Source organism: Triticum aestivum, chromosome 2B (genome assembly GCF_018294505.1).
Source record: "Triticum aestivum cultivar Chinese Spring chromosome 2B, IWGSC CS RefSeq v2.1, whole genome shotgun sequence".
Classification (NCBI taxonomy): Eukaryota; Viridiplantae; Streptophyta; class Magnoliopsida; order Poales; family Poaceae; genus Triticum; species Triticum aestivum.
In genome coordinates, this window is record NC_057798.1 from 570,648,024 (window position 1) to 570,670,602 (window position 22,579).

Sequence of the window (22,579 nt, forward strand, 5' to 3'; positions counted from 1 at the left end):
TACTACTTCCCAACGGCTGCACATGTTCTCTATGTGACTTAATAATCGAGCGGTCATAGTTTGATAGCAGCGAAGGAGCACTACAAGAAATATGTCAACTTGTGACCACCATTATTGGTCACTGAAAGGTCACAAATTTCCATTTGCGACCTTTTTGTGACCAAAAACAGAAGGTCAAAAGCTGGCCGTCATAAACTGACTATAGCGACCTTTCTTCTGGAATGGTCGAAGACGTTTACGACCAAAATATTCCTACTGTGGTGTTTTGGTCACTAGCAACCTCCCCAAGCCACGTAGGCATCCAGCGTGGCAAGCTGATGTGGCACAAGATTCAGCCCGATCCAATTCGGTTTTCTACATGGGCCTAGCCCAACAATTCGGCCTTTTTACTGTATATTTTCTCTATTAATTTTCTCTAGCTACATGGGCCTGGCCCAACAATTTGGCCTTTTTATTTTCTAGGCATGGCCTTTTGCGACCCATTTCATTTTTATTTTCGAGGCTTTTTTGTGGTCAAGTTTTTAGATGGGTCCCAATTGTCAGATTTTTCCTGGCAGTGGATCCACATCGCTTTTTAAGCAGTATATATCAAACAGAAAGAAGAAAAGAATATGAAAATCTTCAAATAACAACCAAAATAGGTTTATTACAATATATTCTGTACAGAACAGAACATGTGAAACTCCATACACTCGTTCACATCACAACAACCAGTTTAACCTACAAATATTGCATGCCCAGGAACTTAAAACTTCACGTACATAACCATACAATATTCCACACAATCACAAATATTGCGATTGAAAAATAAAACGCTCTGCCAAGTTAATTAAAGCTAGCTACTCTTGGATTGGTGTAGCATTCGTCTTCTCTGCTTCTGCTGCAGTCTCCTGTTAAACAGAATAACAACAAATCGAGTTAATAAACAAGCTTGAAGCACTGTCGGAAACAAAAGCATAAAAACAAACTAATGTCTCACGTATAATCATAGGATAAATCTATGTTGAAGCACTATGTTTAGATGTATTTTAATTAATTTCAAATGTGTAATGTAAGGTGTTGTGGATCAGTGTATAAGAACAGCAGTTTGTAAATAACAGGAACAACTTGGTATTACACACAAAGCACTATACAGATTTTAGCTTTTCTATCCAAGTACAAATAGTAAAATGGAACATAGGCAGGTTGATTATATTTGACAGAGCTAGCACATAGATACAAAATAATAATGTTTGATACAGAAATTAGTAATATGGGAATCAGTAAGGTCCTCTCTTAGTGCTATGGGGATTAAGAGTATGAACACGAAAAGCTAATTGGCAAAAAAACTTGCTGGTCTTATACAGCTTAGTTATATATGCACGACTCACAGCTCATGACATGATACTAAGAGAGAACATCATAGAGACTCAAGCAAATCCTAATATAAAGCTACTCAGACCATAACTTTCACATCATAGGGACACAATAGTGTATTACAACACTGTCCAGATATAAAAACTGAGTAACCAGCAAGCAATCAGATTGGGAACAAATCAGTTGGGGTTCTTAACTTTCAGTATGCAGTATGATGTTTGCTGTTCCAATGTCTGCACCAGTGGAGAACTTGACACCCTCCTTGGTGACAGAGATAATAACTGCAACACACACAAGCCACCGTCAGACTGGTAGAAACTGGTATTCAGCATATTTCTTTTATAGGAAACAGAGACGACAAGTGTAGCATATTTCTTTTACAGGAAACTGGTATTCAGCATACCAGTGTCGCCGATGCTGCTGAGATCCTTGCAGATCCTCTTCGGCCTCCACCAATGCCAAAACTTCGGCCTCTTCTCGAACAGCAGGTTCACCACCTTGTCCTGCAACCACACACCAACGCAACCCAGTCAGATCACACGCGCCAGGACCGGGAGATTCCAAGCAAGTGTTATTTCTGCCATTTATTAATTACACATGCAATAACAACATGGACATGCTACCAATTACCTACCAAGACACAGAAAGTCATTCACTACAAACAATAAACAGAAAATACAGCAGAGAGAGTGTCTCTTTCACCAGATGTGGTGGTCGCTGCTGGAATTACATAGTTCAATATAGACAAGGTAGCTTAATACAAGATAAGATAAAAAATAAGCCACATATTTTCTGCTAGCAAACAATAGGTTGAAACCAAGTCATGGCACCACCTATTCCTGCTCAAATAGAGTAGTATGTCATGGGAAAGTGACTTATCAATAATAGCATTTCAGGAAAACAGGAGGTTTACATGATAGTATGTAATGGGACAGTGACCTATCAATCACATAACACAGTCCAACAGAAATATCTCTATTTGCCCCTAAACTAAACCAAGATAGTATGTATTGCAGATAAAACAAACCTATAGCAGCCATGGTACTAAGAAGAGCAGTAGGTCAGCCTCCTACACACCCAACCTACAACAGTTGTGGCTACACCCAGACTACATCAGCAGTTCTACCAATAGCAATAGATCGAGTCAATTATCTCACCCACAGTAGCTCACCAGGAGCGAATTTGAGGAGGACCGGGGCACGAGCAGCTGGATGCAGGTCATGGGCGTGGTCGGGGAAGGACGCAGGTCGTCCGAGGATCCTGTCGACGCTGTCGCCGTCTTGGTTGCTGGAGAGTTGTGGTCGTGGCTATGTCCACATGCCTGTATCGAGCCTGCAGCCATCATACATACATTCAGTTTATTCAGCATAATCCTATTGTCATTAGTACTTGAGCTTCAACCTGAGCCAAGTAAATTAATTAATTCAACCACCAGACAAGGGTTTGATGCATTCATTCAGCCAGAACAGAATAGGAAATGGAGATATGCTTGTTAAGGCAGGTCAACCTGGGCCTAGTAGTAAGTAAACAACCAACAAACAAGGTGTTCATTCAGCCGGTGTAGACTATGAAACGGAAATGGAGTACTACTTGTTAAGGCAAGTCAACCTTGAAAAAGATAAGTCGTCGACGCTCACCGGCGCACGTACATCAGTCAAGACAAGTCACATGTTGGCCCACAAAGCCTATGTTTAACAATCCTGGTGAAATACTATCATGGGAAGAAAAACTGTAGGTAAATGGAACACCTGACGCTTCGTTCTTTACATGGACGCTGACAAAAGCACATACGCATGAACAACGTTCAGAGTGCGCTAACGAACTAGGAGTACTTAAGAAAGACAATGCAATCTTTCATGTCTAAGTCTAAGTTCTTTACACGTACGCTGACAAAGAAAACATTCAGAGTGCGTTAATGAACGAGGAGTGCTCGACTTGGACGCTTCCATCAAATGGTCAAAACAGGGAATGAACGCGAGCATGCGCAATCCACGGGTTATACCTCGGGTGCCGTCGGGGAAGGCCTTGGTGACGCTCTTGGGCGTCCTGCGCAGCCCCTCTCGGCGGTCGTCATCGCCGATCCCCACCAGCAGCGCGCGCACCGTCAGCTCCATGGTGTCCCCCGGCACCTTCCCGCCGCCGAGCTCCACCAGAAGATCCTCCTCCTCGTCATTGTTGCACACGCACGAGGCGACAGTGGCGAGGTGGGCCTCCTCGAGCGCTCCCATGGCGGCAAACGGTGTCCTCCACGCGCGCCCACCTAGTGATGGATCTAGCCGCTAGTGCTGGATCTGGCCGCTGCTGGATCTCGCCATGGCTGTGCGGTGCGGCTATGTTTAGGGCGCGAGCGAGGAGGGTCCGACCACGGCCGTGGGAGAGGAGGGGAGGGGAGAGGTCGCCGATGGCCGGGGTTGGCGGAGAGGATGGAGGTCAGCGGCGGCGGGTTGGGTGGGTGGGCTGGGAATCGAGAGAGACAGAGGAGGAGCGGCGCTCTCCTCGCCTCTGGTGGGTTTCTAGCCACTTGAGGGGGGAGGCATGGATACTCGGGCTCCTCGCCGTCGACGCAGGGGTGGAGGCCGGACATGGTGCGGGGGCAGGGGCGGCTAGGGTTTTGGCCAAAGGGGACGGCAGCGGCTAAGGGTGCGGGAGAGAAGGTGGAGAAGTGGGCGCGTGGGGGGCGTGGGGGTGGTTGTGTTAGGGCTAGGTGGGTGAGAGGGTGAGGGGGCAAGGACTACCGTTGGATCCAGGAGCATCCAACGGTGCTTGATGCATGATCTGCGTGAGATGGCTATGGCCCAATCAGAACGCAGCACGCGTGTATGACGTTATGATCATCTAGTATTGGATGTTATGACCATATAAAATTGGTCGTGGTCAAATAAAAATGAAGTGTAAAATCATGTCAGCATTTTATTTTTTATGTTTTGAGTGTCCAAAATGAATTTTTTTTGTGAAGAAGCTATCAAATATTTACTTGAGGTGCATCTAGGAATGAAAAACAATGTTGTCTAAGAGAGTTTTCATTTTTCTTTGCACGGAAAAACCATTTTCCATTTTTCGATTGCCCTAAATGAGGTTTTTTTGTGAAGGACCTACCAAATAATTGTTGCAAAATTGGACAAAATCATTTTTCTAAAATACTAGGCCATATTTAATGCACAATTGACCAAATGGTTGGGTGTAAAAAGTTTTGATCCACCTCTCATGAAAAAGACAAATTTCCGTCTATTCAGCTAGAAGCGGGTCAAATTAGAACTGTAGTTGCCTCGTAGTTTGCTCTTTATTTTTTCCAAAAATCATTTCTAAGTACATAAGTATCTATTTAATCATAAAAACATAAAAAAAATCCAAGATTCAACCACTAGCTAGGAACGGTCATTCCCGCCGTTTTGACCGCATTTTGAAACGGGCATAAAAAATTCCAAAAAAATCAAATAATTGGGAAACCTTCGCATTGTGTCATCATATGTGGTCAAGTTCCTAGTAAAAATAACAAACTTATAATACGTCAATTATTATAAAAAAGTGTTCTCGGAAACGAGCTATCATGTGTGGAGATCAATGGCTTTCAAGCCAAATGATCAATCTTATGGCCACATTCATGGCATAGTTGGTTCAAATTATCTCATATTGTGCACAAGAGTGCATATTGGAATGGCAAACAATGTTTCCTAAGAGAGTTTTCATTTTCGTTGGACGAAAAAACCATTTTCCATTTTTCGAGTGCCTGAAAGGAGGTTTTTTTGTGAAGGACCTACCAAATAATTGTTGCAAAATTGGACCAAATCATTTTTATAAAATACTAGGCCATATTTAATGCACAATTGACCAAATGGTTGGGTGTAAAAAGTTTTGATCCACCTCTCGTGAAAAAGACAAATTTCCGTCTATTCAGTTGGAAGCGGGTCAAATTTGAACTGTAGTTGCCTCGTAGTTTGCTCTTTATTTTTTCCAAAAATCATTTCTAGGTACATAAGTATCTATTTAATAATAAAAACATCAAAAAAATCCAAGATTCAACCACTAGCTAGGAACGGTCATTCTCGCTGTTTTGACCGTATTTTGAAACGGGCATAAAAAATTCCAAAAAAATCAAATAATTGGGAAACCTTCGCATTGTGTCATCATATGTGGTCAAGTTCCTAGAAAAAATAACAAACTTGTAAAACGGCAATTATTATAAAAAAGTGTTCTCAGAAACGAGCTATCATGTGTGGACATCAATGGCTTTCAAGCGAAATGATCAATCTTATGGCCACATTCATGGCATTGTTGGTTCAAATGATCTCATATTATGCACAAGAGTGCATATTGGAATGGCAAACAATGTTGTCTAAGGAAGTTTTCATTTTCGTTGGACGAAAAAACCATTTTCCATTTTTCGATTGCCCCAAATGAGGTTTTTTTGTGAAGGAACTACCAAATAATTGTTGCAAAATTGGACCAAATCATTTTTATAAAATACTAGGCCATATTTAATGCACAATTGACCAAATGGTTGGGTGTAAAAAGTTTTGATCCACCTATCGTGAAAAAGACAAATTTCCGTCTATTTAGTTGGAAGCAGGTCAAATTTGAACTGTAGTTGCCTCGTAGTTTGCTATTTATTTTTTCCAAAAATCATTTCTAGGTACATAAGTATCTATTTAATCATAGAAACATCAAAAAAATTCCAGGATTCAACCACTAGCTAGGAACGGTCATTCCCGCCGTTTTGACCGCATTTTGAAACGGGCATAAAAAATTCCAAAAAAATCAGATAATTGGGAAACCTTCGCATTGTGTCATTATATGTGGCCAAGTTCCCAGGAAAAATAATAAAATTGTAATACGGTAATTATTTTAAAAAAGTGTTCTCAGAAATGAGCTATGAAGTGTGAAGATTCATGGCTTTCAAGCCAAATGATCAATCTTATGGCCACATTCATGGCATAGTTTGTTCAAATGATCTCATATTGTGCACAAGGGTGCATATTGGAATGGCAAACAATGTTGCCTAAGGAAGTTTTCATTTTCGTTGGACGAAAAAACCATTTTCCATTTTTCGAGTGCCCGAAAGGAGGGTTTTTTTGTGAAGAACTGCCAAATAATTGTTGCAAAATTGGACCAAATCATTTTTATAAAATACTAGGCCATATTTAATGCACAATTGACAAAATGGTTGGGTGTAAAAAAATTTGATCCACCTCTCGTGAAAAAGACAAATTTCCGCCGATTAAGTTGGAAGCGGGTCAAATTTGAACTGCAGCTACCTCATAGTTTGCTATTTATTTTTTCTAAAAATCATTTCTAGTTACATAACGACCTATTTAATCATAAATACATGGTTTGGTGGCGATACGTCGAGGTTTGGGCGGTGGCCGAGTGCCCCAACTCTGGAGCGCGTAAACTCGCATGCCTGCCGCGTGGTCACCGCGTGACCGTGGCGTTGCCATGTGTTCTGGGCGGCCTAGGCATGTCTAGTGGGTTGGGCACTCCCCAGGTTGGTGCTAGGAAGAAAATTACAGCATAATATTCTCACGAGGACACCGATCGATGCTCAAACATGAATTAGCAGCCAAGTGTTTGATTAGCAGTACGGGAAATGTACATGGCTAATGGGCGTGAGTTTTGGGTGAGGATGATCAATTACTAAGAAGACCGTTTTCACAAATTTTCAGCTCAAAAGGAGGAGCCTAGGTGGTACTTGCTTTTCAAACTACCACACTGGACATAACTACGAATGTTGAAGCTCGGCTCAAAATAATGAATGTATTGAGCTAGCATTTGGTGGAGGATGGTTATTTGGGCATAGGAAAGCACTGTAGAAAATGGATACTATTTGGAGATGCCAAAGTGGTACTTCCTTCACAAACTGTTGTTCTCAACAGAATAAGAAAATGAATATTTTTGAATTATTTTTGAACTAGGCAAGGAAGGTCTTTACATATTTGACGAAGGTATGACCCAAAGAATTTATGAGATTTTTTTGGGAATTTTGGGAATGACAGAAATATAGGTTGCTTCACAACCTAGGGCAAAAACTGCCACATGGACATGACACATGGGCAAAACTGATGAGGTGGCGCCTAGTCATAGCAACCCACCACAATTTACAAGGCTATGACCATCTATATTGGTCGTTAACAACTAGAAATAAGGCAGCGGACTAGCGCTATTTGCTTTATGACCATTTCGTGTAAGGAAATTACGACCTTTCTGACCAAAATGGTCGCAATGGTTTAGGGTTTGGAGCCCCCCGAACAGCTTTTGACCAATTGGTCTAAAATGGTCATAAATTTATGACTAATTCTTCGAGGGTCACTGACATAAGGTCATAAGTTGACATATTTCTTGTAGTGGAGGCGGTGGTCGCGTAAGGTTTTTCAGACAACGCGTCGGTTTTCTCGGATCTATTTTCTCCTTTTGCTCGGGTCGTTTCGGTGCAAGATGGCATTTCACATCGGCATCCACGGCCTTCTTGAGTTCCTCATCACTCAGTTGGTATGGTAACTTGACAGGATCCTCCTTGACGCTTGTACCTGCTCTGTATTTCTTCATAATTGTACTACTAGCCACCGAAGCGGCGGTTCTCTTCCGCCCGCGGGGCTGAGGTGGCGGAGTCCGCTGACACGGTGGAGTCTACTGAGGGGCCTCCTCCCGCGTATTCTGTTGGCACGGTGGACACAACTAAGGTGGTGGAGTCTACTGACGCGTCCGAGACGGCTAAGGCAGCGGAGATAGAGCTGGATTGCTACTGTGAGGAGTCTGCCGAGGGGCCTCCTCCGATGGAGTCTACTGATGCGGGGTCCAATGTGGAAGCACAATGTGTTCCTTTTCCATAGAATGGTAGGTTTTTTTGGCATATTCCAGTTCAGTCTCGCCTTCACCTGTAGGGAATTCAAGCTCCAACTGCTCAAATCCGTTGATACTTCATCCACCCTAACAAAAGCATAGCCATCTGGAATCAGAGAGCATTGGTAAGTTTCATTAGGTCCAGTAGGTAAGACAAAGCCGACCGCCACCTTCACAGATATGTTCAAGCATTTTGAATGTAGCTCACAATTCTCCCTCTTCGTGATATCATCCACAGAGTAGCGAGGAGTCGTGATATGATCTATGGGCCGAACGGGCTCCATGGAAGCCTCGTTGCTTTTCCACTGAGATGGTGAGCCAACAGTATCAAATGCAGGATCTTTGTGCCGCTGAGATGGGCCGGTAGCTTGCTGGCTAGTAAGTGCCTCTATTTTCTTCTCGTGCAACACTAATATTTCTTCTACTTTCTGCAGCCGGTCTGCATCATGTTTCTTTTTTCTCGCTTGGCTTCTATATGTGTGACTGCTGCCGGGAAACCCAATCTTCCATGGAACCGAGCCTGGTGTGCCTCGTGTTCGTCCACCGTGTTCTGCATTCCCAAGGGCGCATGTTAGCTCATCTTCTCTCTATCGGGATTGAACTTCCCATCCAACACATCCTTCATTGCATCTTTAATAGCTTGGACAGGTGTTACAAGTTGCTCTTTGTATAAATACACTTCCCTGTTTCTGGGTTCAACGTTCCCCCATGTCTGTAGAACCAATTCCTTGTCCGTTCAGTCCACCCCAATGGCTCTGGATCGATCCCTTTAGCAATCAGGTCATTCTCAATTTTGTCCAATGGCAACCTTGAAGCCACCTGACCCCATAACATGCTGATATTCCTTCTTTGTAGCATTTTTCTTATTTATTCTTGACCTTTTCTTTGCTTCATCCGATGTCTTGTACTTCACAAATGAGGGCCAGTGATCTTTTATCTTCTCATTTGCTCTAGTGAATGCTGGAGTTTTGTTTTTTAGGGCATACTCTTGGTGCAATATTTTCTTCCAATTGCAGAATTGTTGGGCCATCTTCTTAAGAGCCCACGCCTTGACTTTTTGATCTATAACATTGTTATTTGGATCCACCTCTGGCGGTAGGGTGAAATTTGTCATGAGTGTATTCCAAAGCATTTCTTTGGATCTATCTGTTGGAAATATGCCCTAGAGGCAATAATAAAAGTATTATTATTATTATTATATTTCCTTGTTCATGATAATTGTCTTTTATTCATGCTATAACTGTATTATCCGGAAATCGTAATATGCGTGTGAATACATAGACCACAATCTGTCCCTGGTAAGCCTCTAGTTGACTAGCTCGTTGATCAATAGATGGTTACGGTTTCCTGACCATGGACATTGGATGTCATTGATAACGGGATCACTTCATTAGAAGAATGATGTGATGGACAAGACCCAATCCTAAGCCTAGCACAAAGATCGTGTAGTTCGTATGCTAAAGCTTTTCTAATGTCAAGTATCTTTTCCTTAGACCATGAGATTGTGCAACTCCCGGATACCGTAGGAATGCTTTGGGTGTACCAAATGTCACAACGTAACTGGGTGGCTATAAAGGTGCATTACAGGTATCTCCGAAAGTGTCTGTTGGGTTGGCACGAATTGAGACTGGGATTTGTCACTCCGTGTAAATGGAGAGGTATCTCTGGGCCCACTCGGTAGGACATCATCATAATGTGCACAATGTGACCAAGGGGTTGATCACGGGATGATGTGTTACGGAACGAGTAAAGAGACTTGCCGGTAACGAGATTGAACAAGGTATCAGTATACCTAATCTCGGGCAAGTAAAATACCGCTAGACAAAGGGAATTGAATACGGGATCGATTGAGTCCTTGACATCGTGGTTCATCCGATGAGATCATCATGGAACATGTGGGAGCCAACATGGGTATCCAGATCCCGCTATTGGTTATTGACCGGAGAACGTCTCGGTCATGTCTGCATGTCTCCCGAACCCGTAGGGTCTACACACTTAAGGTTCGATGATGCTAGGGTTATAAAGGAAGTTTGTATGTGGTTACCGAATGTTGTTCGGAGTCCCGGATGAGATCCCGGACGTCACAAGGAGTTCGGGAATGGTCCGGAGGTAAAGATTTATATATAGGAAGTCCTATTTCGGCCATCGGGACAAGTTTCGGGGTCATCGGTATTGTACCGGGACCACCGGAAGGGTCCCGGGGGTCCACCGGGTGGGGCCACCTATCCCGGAGGGTCCCATGGGCTGAAGTGGGAAGGGATCCAGCCCAAAGTGGGCTGGGGCGCCACTTCCCTCATGGCCCATGTGCCTAGGGTGAAGGGGGGACCCTAAGGAAGAGTCCTAGGAGGGGAAGGCACCTCCTAGGTGCCTTGGGGGGGAGGGAATCCTCCCTTGGCCGCCGCCCCTTTCCCATCTAGGGCCGCCGCACCCCCTAGGGTGGGAACCCTAGAGGGGGCGCACCCTCCTCCCTCTTCCCTATATATAGTGAGGCCTGGGGCTACACATAACACGTGATTCGATCTCTGCCTGTTGGTGCAGCCCTCCCTCTCTTTCTCCTCATATCTCGCGGTGCTTGGCGAAGCCCTGCAGGATTGCCACGCTCCTCCATCACCACCACGCCGTTGTGCTGCTGCTGGATGGAGTCTTCCTCAACCTCTCCCTCTCTCCTTGCTGGATCCAGACATGGGAGACGTCACTGGGCTGTACGTGTGTTGAACGCGGAGGTGCCGTCCTTTCGGTACTTGATCATCGGTGATTTGAATCACGACGAGTACGACTCCATCAACCCCGTTCTCTTGAACGCTTCCGCTTAGTGATCTACAAGGGTATGTAGATGCACTCTCCTTCCCCTCGTTGCTGGTTTCTCCATAGATAGATCTTGGTGACATGTAGGAAAATTTTGAATTTCTGCTACGTTCCCCAACAGTGGCATCATGAGCTAGGTCTATGCGTAGTTTCTATGCACGAGTAGAACACAAAGTAGTTGTGGGCGTTGATGTTGTTCAATATGCTTACTGTTACTAGTCCAATCTTGTTTCAACGGTATTGTGGGATGAAGCGGCCCGGACCGACCTTACACGTACTCTTACGTGAGACAGGTTCCACCGACTGACATGCACTTGTTGCATAAGGTGGCTAGCGGGTGCCAGTCTCTTCCACTTTAGTCGGAACGGATTCGATGAAAAGGGTCCTTATGAAGGGTAAATAGCAATTGACATATCACGTTGTGGTGTTGCGTAGGTAAGAAACGTTCTTGCTAGAAACCCATAGCAGCCACGTAAAACATGCAAACAACAATTAGAGGACGTCTAACTTGTTTTTGCAGGGTATGCTATGTGATGTGATATGGCCAAGAAGAATGTGATGAATATATGTGATGTATGAGATTGATCATGTTCTTGTAATAGGATTCACGACTTGCATGTCGATGAGTATGACAACCGGCAGGAGCCATAGGAGTTTTCTTAAATTTATTGTATGACCTGCATGTCATTGAACAACGCCATGTAATTACTTTACTTTATTGCTAACCGGTAGCCATAGTAGTAGAAGTAATAGTTGGCGAGACAACTTCATGAAGACACGATGATGGAGATCATGATGATGGAGATCATGGTGTCATGCCGGTGACGATGATGATCATGGAGCCCCGAAGATGGAGATCAAAAGGAGCAAAATGATATGGGCTATATCATGTCACTATTTGATTGCATGTGATGTTTATCATGTTTATGCATCTTGTTTACTTAGAACGATGGTAGTAAATAAGATGATCCCTTACAACAATTTCAAGAAGTGTTCTCCCCTAACTGTGCACCGTTGCTACAGTTCGTCGTTTCGAAGCACCATGTGATGATCGGGTGTGATAGATCCTTACGTTCACATACAACGGGTGTAAGACAGATTTACACATGCAATACACTTAGGGTTAACTTGACGAGCCTAGCATGTACAGACATGGCCTCGGAACACGGAGACCGAAAGGTCGAGCATGAGTCGTATAGTAGATACGATCAACATGAAGATGTTCACCGATGATGACTAGTCCGTCTCACGTGATGATCGGACACGGCCTAGTTGACCCGGATCATGTAATCACTTAGATGACCAGAGGGATGTCTATCTGAGTGGGAGTTCATAAGATGAACTTAATTATCCTGAACATAGTCAAAATATTTTTGCAAATTATGTCGTAGCTCACGCTATAGTTCTACTGTTTAGATATGTTCCTAGAGAAAAATTTAGTTAAAAATTGATAGTAGCAATTATGCGGACTAGGTCTGTAAACTGAGGATTGTCCTCATTGCTTCATAGAAGGCTTCTATCCTTAATGCACCGCTCAGTGTGCTGAACCCCAAACGTTGTTTGTGGATGTTGCGAACATCGGACATACATGTTTTGATAACTACGTGATAGTTCAGTTAAACGGTTTAAGTAGAGGCACCAAAGACGTTTTTCGAAACATCGTGGAACATATGAGATGTTTTCGAGGGCTGAAATTGGGATTTCAGGCTCGTGCCCACGTCAAGAGGTATGAGACCTCCGACGATTTTCTTAGCCTGCAAACTAAGGGAGAAAAGCTCAGTCGTTGATCTTGTGCTCAGATTGTCTGAGTGCAACAATCACTTGAATCGAGTGGGAGTTGATCTTCCAATAAGATGGTGATGTTTCTCCAAAGTCATTGCCACCAAGCTGCTAGAGCTTCGTGATGAACTATAAGATATCAAGGATAGATATGATGATCCTTGAGGTATTCACGATGTTTGACACCGCGAAAGTAGGAATCAAGAAGGAGCATCAATTGTTGATGGTTGGTGAAACCACTAGTTTCAAGAAGGGCAAGGGCAAGAAGGGATACTTCATGAAACGGCAAATCAGCTGCTGCTCTGGTGAAGAAACCCAAGGTTGAACCCAAACCCGAGACTAAGTGCTTCTGTAATAAGGGGAATAACCACTGGAGCAGAATTACCCTAGATACTTGGTAGATGAGAAGGCTGGCAAGGTCGATAGAAGTATATTGGATATACATTATGTTAATGTGTACTTTACTAGTACTCCTAGTAGCACCAGGGTATAAGATACCGGTTCGGTTGCTAAGTGTTAGTAACTCGAAATAAAAGAGCTACGGAATAAACGGAGACTAGCTAAAGGTGAGCTGACGATATGTGTTGGAAGTGTTTCCAAGTTTGATGTGATCAAACATCGCACGCTCCCTCTACCATCAAGATTAGTATTAAACCTGAATGATTGTCATTTGGTGTTTGCGTTGAGCATAGACATGATTGTATTATGTCTATCGCAATACGGTTATTCATTTAAGGAGAATAATGGTTACTCTATTTATTTGAATAACACCTTCAATGGTCTTGCACCTAAAGGAATGGTTTATTGAATCTCGATCATAGTGATACACATTTTCATGCCAAAATATAAGATGGTAATGATAGTACCACTTACTTGTGGCACTGCCATGTAAGTCATATTGGTATAAGAACGCATGAAGAAGCTCCATATTGATGGATCGTTTGGACTCACTTGATTTTGAATCACTTGAGATATGCGAATCATACCACATGGGCAAGATGACTGAAAAGCCTCGGTTTTAGTAAAATGGAACAAGATAGCAACTTGTTGGAAGCAACACATTTTGATGTGTGCAGTCCAATGAGTGCTGAGGCATGCAGTGAATATCGTTATGTTCTTACTTCATAGATGATTCGAGTAGATGTTGAGTATATTTACTTGATGAAACACAAGTCTGAATTATTGAATGGTTCAAGTAATTTAAGATTGAAGTTTAAGATCTTCGTGACAAGAGGATAGAATATCTATGATATGATCATAGAGATGAATATCTGAGTTACGAGTTTTGGCACACAATTAAGACATTGTGGAAATTGTTTTGCAATTAATACCGCCTGGAACACCATAGTGTGATGGTGTGTCCGAACATCATAGTTGCACCCTATTGGGTATGGTGCGTACCATGATGTCTCTTATCAAATTACCACTATTGTTCATGAGTGAGGCATTAGAGACAACCACATTCACTTTAAATAGGGCACCACGTAATTCCGTTGAGATGACACCGTATGAATTATGGTTTAGAGAAACCTAAGTTGTCGTTTCTTAAAAGTTTGGGGCTACAACGCTTATATGAAAAAGTTTCAAGGATTGATAAGCTCGAACCCAAAGCGGATAAAATGCATCTTCATAGGACACCCAAAACAGTTGGGTATACCTCCTAATTCAGATCCGAAAGCAATATGGATTGTTTCTTGAATCGGGTCCTTTCACGAGGAAAAGTTTCTCTCGAAAGAATTGAGTGGGAGGATGGTGGAGACTTGATGAGGTTATTGAACCGTCACTTCAACTAGTGTATAACAGGGCACAAAGAGTTGTTCCTGTGGCACCTACACCAATTGAAGTGGAAGCTTATGATATTGATCATGAGACTTCGGATCAAGTCACTCCCAAACCTCGTGGGATGACAAGGATGCGTACTACTTCAGAGTGGTACGTAATCCTGTCTTGGAAGTCATGTTGCTAGACAACAATGAACCTACGAGCTATGGAGAAGCGATGGTGGGCCCAAATTCCGACAAATGGTTAAGAAACCATGAAATCCGAGATAGGATCCATGTATCATAACAAAGCATGGACCTTGGTGGACTTGCCCGATGATCGGCAAGCCATTGAGATAAATGGATCTTTAAGAAGAAGACGGACGTGGACGGTAATATCATCGTCTATGAAGCTCGACTTGTGGCGAAGAGTTTTTTCACAAGTTCAAGGAGTTGACTACGATGAGATTTTCTCATCCGTAGCGATGCTTAAGTCCATCGGATTCATGTTAGCATTAGCTGCATTTATGAAATCTGGCAGATGGATGTCAAAACGAGTTTCCTTACCAGTTTTCGTAAGGAAAGGTTGTATGTGATACAACCGAAAGGTTTTGTCGATCCTAAGGATGCTAAAAGGTATGCTAGCTCCAGCGATCCTTCTAAGGACTGGAGTAAGCATCTCGGAGTTGGAATGTGCGCTTTGATGAGATGATCAAAGATTTTGGGTTTATACAAAGTTCATGAGAAACTTGTATTTCCAAATAAGTGAGTGGGAGCACTATAAAATTTCCGATGAGTATGTGTTGTTTCCATGTTGTTGATCGGAAATGATGTAGAATTTCTAGAAAGCATGCAGAGCTATTTGAAAAGTGTTTTTAATGGAAAGCCTGGATTAAGCTACTTGAACATTGAGCATCAAGATCTATAAGGATAGATCAAAACGCTTAATGGTACTTTCAAATGAGCACATACCTTGACATGATCTTGAAGGTGTTCAAGATGGATCAGTCAAAGAAGGAGTTCTTGCCTGAGTTGTAAGGTATGAAGTTAAGACTTAAAGCTCGACCACGGCAGAATAGAGAGAGAGGACGAAGGTCGTCCCCTATGCTTAAGACATAGGCTCTATAGTATGCTATGCAGTGTACCGCACCTGAAGTGTGCCTTGCCATGAGTCAGTCAAGGGGTACAAGAGTGATCCAAGAATGGATCACAGGACAACGGTCAAAGTTATCCTTAGTAACTAGTGGACTAAGGAATTTTCTCGATTATGGAGGTGGTAAAAGAGTTCGTCGTAAAGGGTTACGTCGATGCAAGCTTAACACCTATCCGGATAGCTCTGAGTAGAGATACCGGATACGTATAATGGAGCAACAATTTAGAATAGCTCCAAGTAGAACAGTTATTTGGAATAGCTCCAAATAGAATGTGGTAGCTACATCTAGGAGATGACATAGAGATTTGTAAAGCACACAGGATCTGAAAGGTTCAGACCCGTTGACTATAACATCTCTCAAAAGCATAACATGATCAAACCCAGAACTCATCAAGTGTTAATCACATGGTAATGTGAACTAGATTATTGACTCTAGTAAACTCTTTGGCTGTTAGTCACATGGGGATGTGACCTTGAGTGTTAATCACATATCGATGTGAACTAGATTATTGACTCTAGTGCAAGTGGGAGACTGTTGGAAATATGCCCTAGAGGCAATAATAAAAGTATTATTATTATTATATTTCCTTGTTCATGATAATTGTCTTTTATTCATGCTATAACTGTATTATCCGAAAATCGTAATACACGTGTGAATACATAGACCACAATCTGTCCCTGGTAAGCCTCTAGTTGACTAGCTCATTGATCAATAGATGGTTACGGTTTCCTGACCATGGACATTAGATGTCATTGATAACGGGATCACTTCATTAGAAGAATGATGTGATGGACAAGACCCAATCCTAAGCCTAGCACAAAGATCGTGTAGTTCGTATGCTAAAGCTTTTCTAATGTCAAGTATCTTTTCCTTAGACCATGAGATTGTGCAACTCCCGGATACCGTAGGAATGCTTTGGGTGTACCAAACGTCACAACGTAACTGGGTGGCTATAAAGGTGCATTACAGGTATCTCCGAAAGTGTCTGTTGGGTTGGCACGAATCGAGACTGGGATTTGTCACTCCGTGTAAATGGAGAGGTATCTCTGGGCCCACTCGGTAGGACATCATCATAATGTGCACAATGTGACCAAGGGGTTGATCACGGGATGATGTGTTATGGAACGAGTAAAGAGACTTGCCGGTAACGAGATTGAACAAGGTATCGGTATACCGACGATCGAATCTCGGGCAAGTAAAATACCCTAGACAAAGGGAATTGAATACGGGATCGATTGAGTCCTTGACATCGTGGTTCATCCGATGAGATCATCGTGGAACATGTGGGAGCCAACATGGGTATCAAGATCCCGCTGTTGGTTATTGACCGGAGAACGTCTCGGTCATGTCTGCATGTCTCCCGAACCCGTAGGGTCTACACACTTAAGGTTCGATGACGCTAGGGTTATAAAGGAAGTTTGTATGTGGTTACCGAATGTTGTTCGGAGTCCCGGATGAGATCCCGGACGTCACAAGGAGTTCCGGAATGGTCCGGAGGTAAAGATTTATATATAGGAAGTCCTATTTCGTCCATCGGGACAAGTTTCGGGATCATCGGTATTGTACCGGGACCACCGGAAGGGTCCCGGGGGTCCACCGGGTGGGGCCACCTATCCCGGAGGGTCCCATGGGCTGAAGTGGGAAGGGATGCAGCCCAAAGTGGGCTGGGACGCCACTTCCCTCATGGCCCATGCGCCTAGGGTGAAGGGGGAACCCTAAGGAAGAGTCCTAGGAGGGGAAGGCACCTCCTAGGTGCCTTGGGGGGGAGGGAATCCTCCCTTGGCCGCCGCCCCTTTCCCATCTAGGGCTGCCGCACCCCCTAGGGTGGGAACCCTAGAGGGGGCGCACCCTCCTCCCTCTTCCCTATATATAGTGAGGCCTGGGGCTGCACATAACACGTGATTCGATCTCTGCCTGTTGGTGCAGCCCTCCCTCTCTTTCTCCTCATATCTCGCGGTGCTTGCCGAAGCCCTGCAGGATTGCCACGCTCCTCCATCACCACCACGCTGTTGTGCTGCTGCTGGATGGAGTCTTCCTCAACCTCTCCCTCTCTCCTTGCTGGATCAAGACATGGGAGACGTCACCGGGCTGTACGTGTGTTGAACGCGGAGGTGTCGTCCTTTCGGTACTTGATCATCTGTGATTTGAATCACGACGAGTACGACTCCATCAACCCCGTTCTCTTGAACGCTTCAGCTTAGCGATCTACAAGGGTATGTAGATGCACTCTCCTTCCCCTCGTTACTGGTTTCTCCATAGATAGATCTTGGTGACACGTAGGAAAATTTTGAATTTCTGCTACGTTCCCCAACACTATCGTCAACATAAGTGATTCCATCCGCCTTTGGCTTATTCCATTCTTGAATGTGGATCGGGATGCAGTCCCTAATAGTAACTTCGCACTAACTTATAAATCGGTTTGCGTTCTATGCGGAAGAATCGGTTTGCCATCTGAAGTGACTTCTTCGATCTTGAACCTTTCATTATCGCCCAACCTTTTTTTCAGGCCTGTTTCTTTATATAAGATTGGCTCGATCTGGAGGGCTAAAAGAAGCAAGAAGCATTAATATATGTATGTACAAATCAATTAATCCATCTAGTCAACTGAGGCTTAATTAATATACCTCACTGGACTTTGTAATAATTAAGGTTCCAACACTGGAGCTGTCATGTTCTCCCTCCAATTCCTCACCAGAGCCGTCATCTTCTCCCGGCTCTACTCCCTCACCGGAGTCGTTCAAGAACAGTGAGGTGATATCATCATCTCCGTTGAGGATTATATCCCTCAACATTGCTTCTTGTTCTTTGTCTCTGTCGTGTTCCATAGTTTCTGCAAATATTACAACATGGCATAAACATAGGAGCAACAGGTTCATGGGAATCATCAAGGCAATATACAACCATGAGATAAACTATTTTTCAGACTTAATGAAATCATATGCATATGAGCAATGGATTAGTGGAAAACATCATGCAAAGTTGACAAGTTTTATAACAGGCAGTTTCAGACATGGCAGTTTTCAGCAAGTGTAAAACAACACCAGTATCATAGCATTTTTGCAAGCTTGCTACAGTGCCTGAACATGTTTACCATGGCATGGGAAAAATACCAATAGCAAGTAGACATGAAAATGCACCAAACACATGTACAAAGTTTATTGATATGATGCTTGCATTAAATCAAACAAAAATAGCAAAATGGCAAGTTTTATAAGTTTCAGCACTTAACATCAGGATGCACTTTTGCAACATAGATTAACACATCAAGATGAACTCTATTATGCATGCAAATGACACCATCATAGTGGGGGGCATGCTATCACCGGCTCCTGTAGGGTAGCAGGGAGGACACCAGTGGACGGAGGGACTCCTTCGGCGATCGTCGGGGACTCCTCCGGTGATCGTTGTGGGCTTGCCAACGGTGATCGTCGGGGACTCCTTCGGTGATCGTCGGGGACTCTTCCGGCGACCGTCAGGGAGTCATCATCGGCGTTCATCGAGGACTCATCACCGGCGACCATCGGGGCCTCCTCCGGCGAGTGATGCTCCGGCTCACCTTTATTTCATTGTTCGCATCATATTTCTTTAATTTTGTTTTTATCTCTCACCACATGTCTATATTTTTTGTACACCTATCAAATACACAATTCACATTTTTTTATAATATATGTTTTAATACCAATTCTTATTCATACACAATGTACATTTTTGTATACATCTACAACATTTTATACACATTGTACATTTTTATACACATCTAAAACTTTTTTGAATGCTAAGGAAAGGGGGACGACTGGAAAGCTCATCGCGGGGAGGGGGCTCGGTCGTAGGGGAGGGGGTCCGACAGTGTGGAGGAGTCGTACAGTCTCATCAGGGCAGGGGGGACTTGGGGCACCAGCGCAGGCTTGGAGGAGGTACGGGCGATGGCGCGTGGGGGGCGTGCTCACTAGCGCGGGCTCGGGAAGAGGAGATCGGCTGGCGATGGGCAGAGGACGGCGGCGCAGCTGGCGTCGGGCAGCGGGGCTGGCCCACCGTGAGAGGCGTGTAGCCGACATTAGGCAGAGGGGGCAAAGGAGGCAGAAGCATCGGCGAGGTGAGGCCGCGGCGCATGGAGTAGAGCGGCGTTGGCGGGCTCGGGCGGCACTTGGAGGCCAGCGGCGGGAGCTGACGTCGAGGGCGCGGTCGGGCAGCCTGACAGCGTCGCGTGGAGGCCAGCGGCGGGAGCGGACGTATCGAGGGAGCTGGTCGGGCGAGGGAGAGGAAGATTTGGGGGAGGAAGAAGGGGGCGGTTTAAATACCAAGAGGCCTTTAGTCCCGGTTGCATCCACCAACCTGGACGAAAGGGTCTTTAGTCCCGGTTGGTGGCTAGAACCGGGCCTAAAGGCCTACCTTTTAGTCCTGGTTGGTGCCACGAACCGGGGATAAACCAATTTTTGTCGTGGCCCAAAGGGCACGAAAGGCTGGGCCTTTAGTCCCGATTGGAGCCACCAATCGGGAATAACCTAATTTATAAAAATACTTTGTTTTGTTTTAAACAGATTCAGAAATAGTAGCATACATGCCTAGTTTTGATTTAATTCTTTTTTCTATTAAAGTTTTTAACAAAAATAATTTATAAAAAATTTAGTTGGGTAAATTTTACTTTCTGTTAACTTTACTTTAGATCAGAAACAAATTGTATTATTAGCTGAATTTTTTATTTAGTTCTAAGTTGATATTATTTTTATCATAACTAGAGTTTTATAAAAGCTTTTTAGTTGAGTCTTTTTGCTATTGAAGAATATTACAAAATACTTTTTGTTAACCTAATAGTGTTATATTTTCTTTTCTGTTAAGTTATTTGTTTAATCCAATACTTTTTGTTAACCTAATATATTTTGATGCATACATACATAGTGATTCAAAAGAAGCCGACACCAATGTTCCCTATGTGAAGGAGATAGACCCTGACTAGAAGATTCATAGTAAGAGTCCATATCCTTAACAAACGATGCAATTATGTCAGAAGCTTATCCCTTCTGGACAACCCAAATATTTAAACTAGTCGACTGGCTCGTCACTTGGCGAGGTGGAAAAAATACGGGTGCGAGAATGTGCGGTAGGCCTTTAGTCCCGGTTTGAGCCACCAACCGTACTAAATATCCAGATAATTTTAGTTTTGTTTTAAAGAGATTCAAAAACAGTAGCATACATGCCTAGTTTTGATTTATTTCTTTTGCTATCAAAGTTTTTAACAAAAATACTTTATGAATATTTTAGTTGCATAAACTTTATATAATTTTAAGTTAATATTATTTTGATCATAACTAGAGTTTTATAGAAGCTTTTTAGTTGATTATTTTTGCTGTTGAAAAATATTATAAAATACTTTTTGTTAACCTAATAATGTTATATTTTCTTTTCTGTTAAGTTATTAGTTTAGTATTTTCTTTGCTGCTAAGTTTTATTTAGGACAAAAACTATTTTTGTTGTTTGTAGTTAAGTCCTACAGTTCCACTAGGAGTTTCTATTAGGATTTCCTTGAAGTTTTGTTTTCCTTTCTATTTGCTTTTTCTTATTGTTTTCTTTATTGCTTTATTTATTGATTGTCTTTTTCTTGCTAGAGTGAATGCTTATATGAATGCAATGTTTGATTATATAGTGACAAACAGTTCTATCAAATTATTGTTCATAGGTACCATTGCCGCAACATTTCGCATTGAAGGGCCAGTATCAGGTGGTGGTTTATCAATATGTTTTTCAAAATATGACACAAGGCGATCAATGTTGTCAAAATCTTTCTTTCAGAATCTAAAGCCCTTGGAGTATAACCCAACATACTCATGATGTGTGTTTGTACTCCCGATGAAAGATAATATAAAGGTGCCTGGAGGTTCATGAGATATGCCAAAACAATAGACTATTCTCATAGGATTCTCTGGTTTCCTAGCCCTTAACATATCATCAACTTCCCCTTTTAACCCTTTCCTGAATTTAACTACAGAAAATTGCTATGGAAATCATCTTGTATGTAAACCAACCTCATCAAGATTTTCAAAAGATTCATCACCACTGGATCATGGTTATTTCTAGAGAATGGCCATCTCTTCATTTAGCTCTGCTTGCATGTTAGTTAAACTATGAACCTATTTTTGTTCACATTCTTAATTTTGCCAGATAATACATCGCCTTCATGTAACTGCAGTGATTCTAGATCAAAGCCATCATCAGAGTAGTTGTCTCCCATAACTATGGCTTTCAACACAGAACCAAAGCTGCAAATTATTTAGTTGTCATGTATATGTCGAATAGTTACTTGAACAATCCTACCCATCTGATATGTTGTCCTTAGTTTCACCAGAAAGCAACCAGAACTCCTCATCTGGACTTGGCTCGGTGCTATGTCTTGAGCTTGCGTTGGTTTTCCTTGAAGAGGAAAGGGTGATGCAGTAGAGTAGCGTAAGTATTTCCCTCAGTTTTTGAGAACCAAGGTATCAATCCAGTAGGAGGATCCTCAAAAGTCCCACGCACCTACACAAACAAACAAAGAACTCGCAACCAACGTAATAAAGGGGTTGTCAATCCCTTCACGGCCACTTGCAAAAGTGAGATCTAATAGAGATAGTATGATAAGATAAATATATTTTTGGTATTTTATAATATATATGTAGAAAGTAAAGATGCAAATAAAAGTAGAATGGAAGCAAATATGATAGGAGATAGACCCGGGGGCCATAGGTTTCACTAGAGGCTTCTCTCAAGATAGCATAAGTATTACAGTGGGTGAACAAATTACTGTCGAGCAATTGATAGAAAAGCGAATAATTATGAGATTATCTAGGCATGATCATGTATATAGGCATCACGTCCACAACAAGTAGACCGACTCCTGCCTACATCTACTACTATTAC